Source organism: Ceratotherium simum, chromosome 7, assembly GCF_057802395.1.
Source record: "Ceratotherium simum simum isolate JZ-2026a chromosome 7, ASM5780239v1, whole genome shotgun sequence".
Classification (NCBI taxonomy): Eukaryota; Metazoa; Chordata; class Mammalia; order Perissodactyla; family Rhinocerotidae; genus Ceratotherium; species Ceratotherium simum.
The window spans coordinates 58,983,356-58,993,791 of record NC_141906.1 but is presented as its reverse complement, the minus strand read 5'-3'; positions in this window follow the sequence as shown (position 1 = coordinate 58,993,791).

Here is a 10,436-nt window from a genome sequence, read left to right as displayed (position 1 = left end):
TTCAAGCAAGATTTATTGCAGCTGTCTTTTCTACTTCTGAGTGAAATCTTGGGTAAATCTCATAGCTTTGTCAAGTCATTTTCATGCATTAATGCACACTTGTATTTTTCAGGTATTAAAAGTGTAGACCTGTCTAATATGTATATATATATATAGTATATAACTTTCAGCCTCTCTTCCAATTCAAAGTTTCTTCCCTTCCCAAGCTACGCCTGCTGGACTGGGAAACTTGCAGAGGAAAGGAGATCATGGTGATGCTTTAATTATGTCCTTTTCCCTGCTCGATTCACTAAGTCTCCTCTGGATCCACAGTTGGAGTAGGCGAGACAAGAAAGGTAAGGAGCAAAACAAAAAACAAAAACCCCTTACCTAGGGCTCACCCAGGTAATCCAGGATGATCTCATCTCAAGACCCATAACTTAATTACCTCTGCAAAGACTCTTTTTTCAAATAAGGTCATATTCACAGGTTCCAGAGATTAGGGCATGGATATATCTTTTGGGGGACCACTGTTTAACTCACGACAGGGACTAACAGTGCCAAATCCGTGAGGTTCACTAACCTGAACTCTCAGAGTAGCCGTCTCTCTGTCACTCATTTAACATGACATATGCCATTTGTGTTACTATCTTTGATTTTGGAGATTTTTTTACCTCTAGAGCATACATTTGTTGAAGGCAAGGACCTTATCTCTGCTATTTTTGCATCCTACGCCCACCTCCAGGGTCCAGCACAATGTGTGCACTGAGACACTTGAACTCAGCTGCAGATTCAGAATTATGTCCATTCCGACTATTTGGGGACAAAGTAAGGAAATGACAATTTTTGAAACTAAAATTAACAAGACATCATAAATAAATGAGATTGCCCATCTGTGGAAATCTTTTCGGGAGGAAATGATTTGGATGAGTGTTGCTGATAAGGTTAGGGAGCTTCTGCGCTCCAAGCCAGGGACCTAAGGTGCTCCCCCGCCCCCTAAAAAAGAAGGCATCAATTTAGAATGTGACTAATGAAAGATAGGTTGTCATCTTGGAAATAGCAACATGTCTATCTTGAAGATATGTTGCAATGACAGAAGTCTTTGGTGGCTGTTAAGGAACATTGAAAAAGCAAGTGTTTGGGAAGAATATGTGTTTGCTAATCTGTCATTATCAGAGGCACAGAGATACTGTGTCTGGCAGATGTGAGTTTTCTTGTCACTTTAAAGCTGCACTACCTAGTGGAGTAGGGATCGAAAACATCACCCAGGTTCCTTCATTTGGGGTGGTATGCGTACCACAAATCTAGTGACAAGTGGGTTTCCCGGGTAATTTGACAGCTGGAGGTGAGGTGATGGGGTGGAGGGATGGCTGTGCCCTGCACAGTAGGCATGAGTAGGCCAGTCATCAATAAGGTCCGCTTTCTGTCTAAATTAAATCAGCCCTCATGGCGGTGTCTTGTGAATTTGGATAGCAGGAATCAGTTCCTAGAATGTGACTGATCCTCAGGTGAACAAATAAAATGATCAGAACTAGACACAGTTGGGACTGCATCCTAATCTCTTGGTTGTCCCTCTATGAGGAGGCCTGGTCTCAGGAGTCCCACCTCTCTTGTATCTACCCCTCAGGTTTGCTGTTTAGGAGCGTGATTGGGTAGCAAGGCAGGGGAAGGAGGAAGTAGCAGCCCATAGATATGGTCTAGCCCTCATGATTTACCTGGCTGCTGAGGAAAGGAGGAATTCAGTGGGGAGGAAGGAAAGAGAAGGGTATTGGGGAAGGTGGGCACAGTATTTTAAGTGGAAGCATGTTTGGAGCTAAGGTTTCTGATATTGCTTGAATGATAGTACATTCTTCCTTTAAAGTTGTGGAGATCATCTGTGAATAAATCAGACTAGCAACAATAATGCAACACAGATGCCAGACTCACAAATAAGCATCTCTGGCAGCACGATCCCAGGGATCTCTTAAATTTTCTTTAAGAAGCTTAGATGCCTTAGTTCCATTGGGACCTAGTAGCAATAAGGAAAATGCTCCTGGATTTATAGTTACATTTCATCTACTTAAAAAGCCTGGGGGGAAAAGTACAAAAAGAAAAGAAAACCCACTTGGCTGTATCACAGCTACTCTGCTTTTAAGCAGATGCACATTCGATTGCAGACTTTGTTTTCTCCCCCAATTAGGCTCTAAATGAGTAACTCACAATTTCCATTTGCATGGTTCATTTTGTTTCCCAATGAAGTAAATGATTATTTCTTGGTTTAAAGAAAGGCTTTTCAAGGACACCAGAGACTGATAGCATTCTCATCCATTAAAAATGAAAAACTTTTGCTTACAGTAGTAAAACCAACATTTTGGACTGAGATTCCAAGGTATTTGCACTTTTTTTCCCTACCAGCCCTGGTGTATAGATAGGTCAGTCACATGCCTCTCAGGAAAATGGATGGGACAGCCAAGGGATCCCCCTCTCTGGTTACATGTGACCCAAGGGCTGTCAACCCACAGGCCTGTGAGGTGATCTGGCGTGACGAGCTCGGCACAAAGAGGAAGGAGCTGGGCTGGTTGGATTCCCACTCTCTTGAACTCGAATGGGGAAATATGGAGATAATCAGGCAGTCAGTAGTGGAATCTGAAGCTGATGAGAAATATGATAGAAAGAGGTTGATCTGAGAGCCGTGATGGGCCATGAGTAAGTAAGCCAAAATTGCAGATAAAGGTTATCATACAGAAAAAAATCTATACAGGGCGGGGGACAAGAAAGCCAGTGGAAGTGAAAAACGCGTGTGGAGATTTGAATTATGTTAGGGCCAAAACATTAGCATGAAGATTCATGAAGAGCTGGAGGAAACTACATGATTATCTTCCATTTTTAGGCTTCAAGAGGCCTGATGGCTTGGCTATGGAACCTCCTTTGCCTGAGGTCTAATCACTTTTTTTGGTTACCTGGCTAGATTCCAATTTCCCTAGTTGCGTGGTAAAGAGCTCTGCATTTAAGGTCACCATTTTGGCCCTGATGTTCTTTTTATTTGTTTATTTTTAATCATGAGTGGAATTTATTGGCTTGGGTACCCAATGAGTCCCTAGCGGACACAGGCTTCGGTGAGAGTTTTCAACCTGAGCAGTACTGCTGCTCTATCTCTTTGCTGATCCCTCACCTGGGACGTCCTGTGTAGGTTGCTTTATGCTCATGCAGGCTTCTCTTCTGATGGCAAAGTGGCTACTAGAAGTTCATGGGGCTGCATGCTTCTTTGGTTAAGAGAGGGGATTTCTCTTTCCTCTAATTGCTGAAATGAATTCCTGGAGTTCACTCTGATTTGCCAACTTGGATCATGAACCAATAACTGTGACTGGGGATAGGCCAGTCTCACCCTTTACTTGAGGGGAAATGGAATAACTGCTAAGAAGGTGTTGGGGGAAGAGGGAGAATCTCCCTCTGCCCTTTCTCTTAAGATTTTTATGGCTGGCCAAATAATTAACAAGACAGGTTAGCAGGAGAAAATAATACCAAGTTTAATAACATGTATATATGGGAGAAAGTAGGGACACTGTGTTTTTTAACACAATAGCAGAAATTTTCGTCTTAAATACCATGTTCAGCCAATGACAAAGGAGGATTTTGGGGGTGGGGGGGTCAGTTACAGGAGATTACCACTAAAGCACAGTAAACAAGAGTAAGGTTATTATGTAGCTTTAAGGCCTCAACTTTCACATTGATAAGCCTCTAGAAATGAGGCCATCTCCCTCTCTTTTCAAAACAGAAAGGGAGATACCTTTACAAATGGAGATTTCTCTTATAAATGTAAATGATTGTCTGGCAACTCTTCACAGGGCCATCCAGAGAATGTGGCCAGAGAGACAGAACTTCCGATAGGATGGGCTTGTTGGTGCCTTTCTTATTGTAACATTTATCCGACATTATCTTTGTAGCCATCATGATAGATCTGTTCTAGGAAGGAGCCACCATGTCAAATTCTTTAGGCAGTTAGTGGGGGAGGTCAAATGTCTTCAGAGAAAACCAAGGTAAAGAGATAGATTTCAGGGTGGCCAAATCTTGATCTCCTACAGTCCTGCCTTTGAAACTATAAGTTTCACAGTCTTTTTGAAACTTAAAGAAGTTTTATAGTATAGAAGCTGAGTTGGTAGATTGTTTTATCTCACTGAACACATTTTTTAGTCTTGATAATAGATCAGTTTAATTAAGTTTATTTTGGAAGGTGGTGATGTAGGTGGGCTCTCAAGGTTATTCTTATATTGTGGAAGTAAGTAATCAAGTATTTAATGGAAGCATTTTTATGTAAACAAAAAGAAAAACAAGGTTAATGGTTGGAGCAAATTAGAAACGAGTTTGAGATAAGAGGACAGCTGGTTAAGATTTTTAGATGTCAGTGGCAAAGTATTTTTGGTAGTTTAAAATGTCTCTGATGGTGTCGTCAGGTCATTTTTTAAGTTTATATTAAGTCTATCAGTTTTAGTTTGTAAGGCTTTAGGGAAAAGGGCAGGTTCAGTTTTTAGTGATTTTAAATGAAAATGATGGAGGGCCGGCCCCGTGGCTAAGCGGTTAAGTGCACGGGCTCCGCTGCTGGCGGCCCGGGTTCGGATCCCGGGCGTGCACGGACGCGCCGCTTCTCCGGCCATGCTGGGGCCGCGTCCCACATACAGCGACTAGAAGGATGTGCAGCTATGACATACAACAATCTACTGGGGCTTTGGAGGGAAAAAATAAATCAATAAAATCTTTAAAAAAAAAAAAAAAAAAAGAAAATGATGGAAAAAATTAAAAACGTTAGTTTGGACATTTGTAGCCAGATATTTCAGGAGACTAGAAGAAATCAGGATCTAGTCCAGTCAACAGATATAAAATAAAAACTTTAAAAGACAATTAACAAAACTAGGATCTAATATCTGCAAATGTATATTATAGTTTTTATTGAAATATAATTTTTTTTAAATCACCCTTATTTTTGTTAAAGATAGTCAAATTAAAACTAACTAGTTTGTAAAATAAGTCTAGTTTTAATAGAGTTGGCCCAATTATTTATATAAGTATAGCAAGAATAGTAATTGATCACATAGGCTCTTTTAAATCTGTTTTGTTGGAACTTTTTATAAGGAATTTCAGATTTAACTTTAAAGGCCTCTCCAGGCCAGGAAAGCCAAGTCAAGGATTTTGTCATCAGACTTTGCCTGTAATATTTATAGATTTGGGTGAAATTTTTTTTTTTGAGGTTTTCTCAAAATATTTTAAGGTTCTTGGTACCTGTCAGATAAGTGACATTTTTTATTTATTTTGGTAAGTGTTGTTTGGAATATAAGGTACCAGGCCAATATTTTTACGTGGCTTTATTTTATAAAGTCAAATCTTTATTTTTTAAAAGCTGTATGGTTATATCGCAAATATGATGTTTTAGTCATAACCTTGGTAATATAACCAGTGTTTTCAATTGTTTCTTGTTATAAGGAGAACAGATTTTTATTGAACTTATGTAAATAACTATATTGTTATGAAAACAACAATATTTACTTATTAAGAGTTTTTAAATCTTGGAGGGATCAGGTAGAGAGAAAAAGATAAATATTTTTATTTTATCTATAAAAGTATCATTTATTAAATTGTTATAAGTCATAGCTATCTCGGGAGAAAAGAAAAAAAGTTTTTTTTATCTGAAAAAACAAAATATTAAAAATTTAGCAATATTTTAAATGAAAAATCATAAAAATTATAATCAACTTTATTAGTTTATTCAGTCCTGTTTAATCTATTTTTGATGTTAATCTTTTTGTTAGTAGCTTTATGAAGTTATCAGTCTCTCTATCAGATTTTTGTAATTTTTTACTTAGTTCAGTTTTATGATCAGAAAGTTTATCAGAAGCCTGTACTTTAGTGTAAATGTCAGAGTCTTTTTTATGAATTTTTCTGAAGTTGAAATATTTTGTAAAAGCATTAGAGTAAAGAAATAAGTCTGTAAACAACAAGACCTCAAAATGGCAATTGACAAAGAAATTTGGTTAATTTTGTGACATATAACACTTTAAAATAATAATAACCAGAATTATGACTGATAACCAGGACAGATCAGAATTTTAGTAATGTTATATAATTTTAAAACACTTATGTCAATAACATTTGTCCACATAACACCACCTAAGAAGGTTTATCATCACTTGTCTGACAATGTTTTTCATGTAGTTTAACTTATTGAATAAGCCTAATAAGTTTAGTATCTTTTTTTTTATAGGCAGAGAGTAAATTTTTTTGAGAAGTTCTAGGGCCCTTTGAAAATTCTCAAAGAAAAAAGTAAAAAAAAGACTTTATTTAAGATATGAATTTTGGGGAGCTTGTCAAAAATATAAAAAGTCAAAGCAAACAGAGCGTTAACAGTCTAAAAAGCCTTAATAGAGAGACTTCAGTCTTTTGAACACAGGAAATTATTTTAACGAAACATAGATTTTTTGTCTTTTAGGTAGATTTATTTAAAGGTAAAGAAAAATCTTTTATAACCTTTTTATTAAGTTTAAGAAAATTATCTTTTTAAGAGACAGAAGACCAAATTTTAATTTTGTACCAGTTTATTTTTGTTATTAAAACTCTTTTATTTAATTAAATTTATTTTAATCTTAGCCAACTTGACTATATAAAAATTCTTTTTCTAGAATTTTTTTTTTTCAGACCTATAACTTTTTTTTTTTTTTTTAAATTTGTTTCATTTCTTTTTTTTCTCTCTTATCACTTGAGGACAAATTTATCTTTTTTAAATCAAACAAAATATTTTTATTTTTTGTATTTTTTTATATATCTTACTTTCCCTGTATACAGACATATTATTTTTTAATTTTTAGTAGTTTTAATCACATATATTAATTAGAAATTTTAACTTTTAGAAACCTTAATTTTTAAGTAAAAACTAAGTAAACAATTATAAACTTTTTTTTATATTAGTATCTTGTGGCTTGGAAAATTTATAAATATTTTATAACTTCTGGAAACACGTTATTTTATAGTATAATCTTTTAATAAATATAAAAGATTAATAAATATAAAAGATTTAATATACATGTTTACCAATAGACCCAAAACACCTTTTAGTTTTTTTGTAATGAAAAGCAAAAAGTAGACAAACGTACATTTAGCAATCAATGTCTAATATCTTATCTTATTTGAAAACGATCTAGATATTTAATTTAATTTTTATTATAAAATTTAGCAAAACTTTAAAGTTTTAAGTCACCAAAAAGAGTTTGGAAGTTCTAACCACCATAACACATAATTATTGTTTAAAGTTTACCCAACATTTATCTTTTTTACAACTATTTAGTTATTTATTTTCAATAACTATTTAGATTGTCTATAAGACTTCATAAGACATTAGATAAAATTAGCCATCATTTAAATTATTATTTTTGTTAACCAGTTTTGTAATAGAAATAACATCAGTTTTTTTTAATAAAATTTTATGTAAATTTTATCACTTTTTATACCTTTAGACATAGTTATTATTAAGATTTTTACCAATAGGTCTTAGTCTTTTAATTTTGGACAAGGGAAGCATTCCCAGTCAGACATTTTAAAACATACTCAGGCAAAGTTGATGTAACTTTTTTATATAAAATTAGTTTAAACATTCTAACCTTTATAATCTTATCAACACATATTTTTATATGTTCTCAATTTAATTGTAACCTGAGTCAAGGTCTTAAGGCTAGTCAAATTTTTTTTTTCTTATTTTTGGCCTTTTCTTAGGTACCAAATAAATAATTATGTGAGAGTTTTCAAAACATTTTTTTTCCCCCAATTTAGAAGTTTTCTTTTTTTTTTTTTTTAAAGATTTTATTTATTCAGTTTCCTCCCCCCAAAGCCCCAGCAGACAGCTGTATGTCATAGGTTCACATCCCTCTAGTTGCTGTACGTGGGACCCGGCCTCACGTTGGACGGAGAAGTGGTGCCTCGGGGCGCTCCCGGGATCCGAACCTGGGCCGCCAGCATCAGAGCGCGCGCACCCAACCGCCAAGCCACGGAGCCGGCCCTAGAAGTTTTCTCAATTTAAAGGATCCGTCGTCTGGCCACTGACGAGTAGGATCTTTATTTGTATATTTATTCTAATAGTGACTCGAACCAATAAGCCTTTTTAAGGAAAGACCCGGAGGTAACTTTCTATGTTTAGAATAAATCTACCATGGACGCAAGAGGCCTCCCTGGTGAGGGCGCAGATGATGTAGCCCCCGTGATCTATAGAATTTACTCTCAAAGATATTCAGAGAAAGTAAAGACCTTCGTTGTACAGGCAGTAAGGATGGTGTTTCTGGTCTCCCACAATAGTGTGGGACGCCTCCAGTCACAGACCCGCTAATCTGTGACACCAGGCAGGCGATACTGGAATGGGATTTTTTTAGCACTAACAAGCAACGAAGGTAAAGACGACAAAAGCCCTTATGGACTGGGCCTTTTATGACAAACTCTCTTGAGAGCTTGGCACAGCCGGACAAAGAGACAGTTCGGAACCCCAGTCTACTTGACTGGCCACCAAGGTGCACTCTGGTAAATGTACCTTCTGTATGGTGGAGACCAAGGAGAATATTTTCACTGGTCACAAAGCCAAGTTTTCTCAGGACACAGAACAAGACAGAAGGAAAAACCTCATCTGGTTTTGTTTTTTTTTTTTTTTATGTGCACAATGACAGCTTTAGTCATGCCTTAGGTCTCTTGGAGCCAGAATAATACCTAGTGGGGGAGGTGTCGCGGGGTTGGGGACTGTGTGTTTTACAGAGTACCTCGTCATTGTACGGACATTTTCTTGCAGTTGGCGGGGGACCTGTGTCATCTACCCCGTTCCGTGACCCAACTTATCTTGTCACGGGAGTCTTTTGAAAGTGGCGAGCGCCTTAATGGCTCTTAACTGTTAGACCCGTGTCCACCAAATTTGTGGCCTTTTTGGCTTTTAAGATGTCCTTGGCAATGACCTTTACTTTATGTGCATATTAACCCACAGCAAAGTTTGTAGATGCAGGTCTAGTGAGACCTGCAAACTCACCAGTCTGTGGGGCCGGCCCGGACAGCAGGCTTATAGGGCCTATGCCTGTGTCCTACCCTATGGTATTTCTTTCTTATGACAAAAGACACAGACAAAAGAGAAAAACAGAGACTATCTCTGGGAGGAAAAGGGATCAAGATTAAAACCAAGAGTATTCTATCAAATTTAAACCAAGAGTCACTAAAAACACAAGAAACTAGTTTCTCAAATATTTTTTCTTGTCAATCTAAATTTAGAAAGAGAAAAAATTTTTACCACTTCTTTTCACCGGACTCTGTAGATAGAGATTCCGGGAGGCTGACGTGGTGAGAAGTCTTACCTTTTGTCGGCTTTTGTCAGGCGTTCCCATATCTCACCATCTGCAGTAGTCCAGGGAGAAGGCAGGTCTTCCAGCCAGAGAAGGCAACTTGCCAGCCAGTGTGGATCCTGCCGACTACGCCAAAACTGTTGGGGGAAGAGGGAGAATCTCCCTCTACCCTTTCTCTTAAGGTTTTTATGGCTGGCCAAATAATTAACAAGACAGGTTAGCAGGAGAAAATAATACCAAGTTTAATAACATGTATACATGGGAGAAAGCAGGGACACTGTGTTTTTTAAGACAATAGCAGAAATTTTCATCTTAAATACCATGTTCAGCCAATGACAAAGGAGGATTTTGGGGGGTGGGGGGAGTCAGTTACAGGAGATTACCACTAAAGCACAGTAAACAAGAGTAAGGTTATTATGCAGCTTTAAGGCCTCAACTTCCACATTGATAAGCCTCTAGAAATGAGGCCATCTCCCTCTCTTCCCAAAACAGAGAGGGAGATACCTTTACAAATGGAGATTTCTCTTATAAATGTAAATGATTGTCTGGCAACTCCTCGCAAGGCCATCCAGAGAATGTGGCCAGAGAGACAGAACTTCCGATAAGATGGGATTGTTGGTGCCTTTCCTATTGTAACATTTATCCTACATTATCTTTATAGCCATCATGATAGATCTGTTCTAGGAAGGAGCCACCATGTCAAATTCTTTAGGCAGTTAGTGGGGGAGGTCAAATGTCTTCAGAGAAAACAACCAAGGTAAAGAGACAGATTTCAGGGTGGCCAAATCTTGATCTCCTACAAAGGAAACTGCAATTTTCACTCCACTCTCGTTCATTAAAGACTTTTATGTGCCTAAAACCATCAATGGCTTTCCATGCAATGAAAATAAAAAGTTCTTCAACTTGTCCTGGGAGATCCTGCATGATCTGACCTGTGCCTGTTTCCCTGACCGTGTCTTGAATCCCTCTCCCTCCTCCTCCTTTTGCGCTCCATCCACACTGAATTTTTAATTCCTCAAAAGGTCCAAAATCTTGCCCACCTCAAGGGCATCACACATGCCACTGGAACATGCTGTGCTTGGAAATTTCTTCACCCAATTTTCATCTAGCTATCAGTGAAATAAAAAT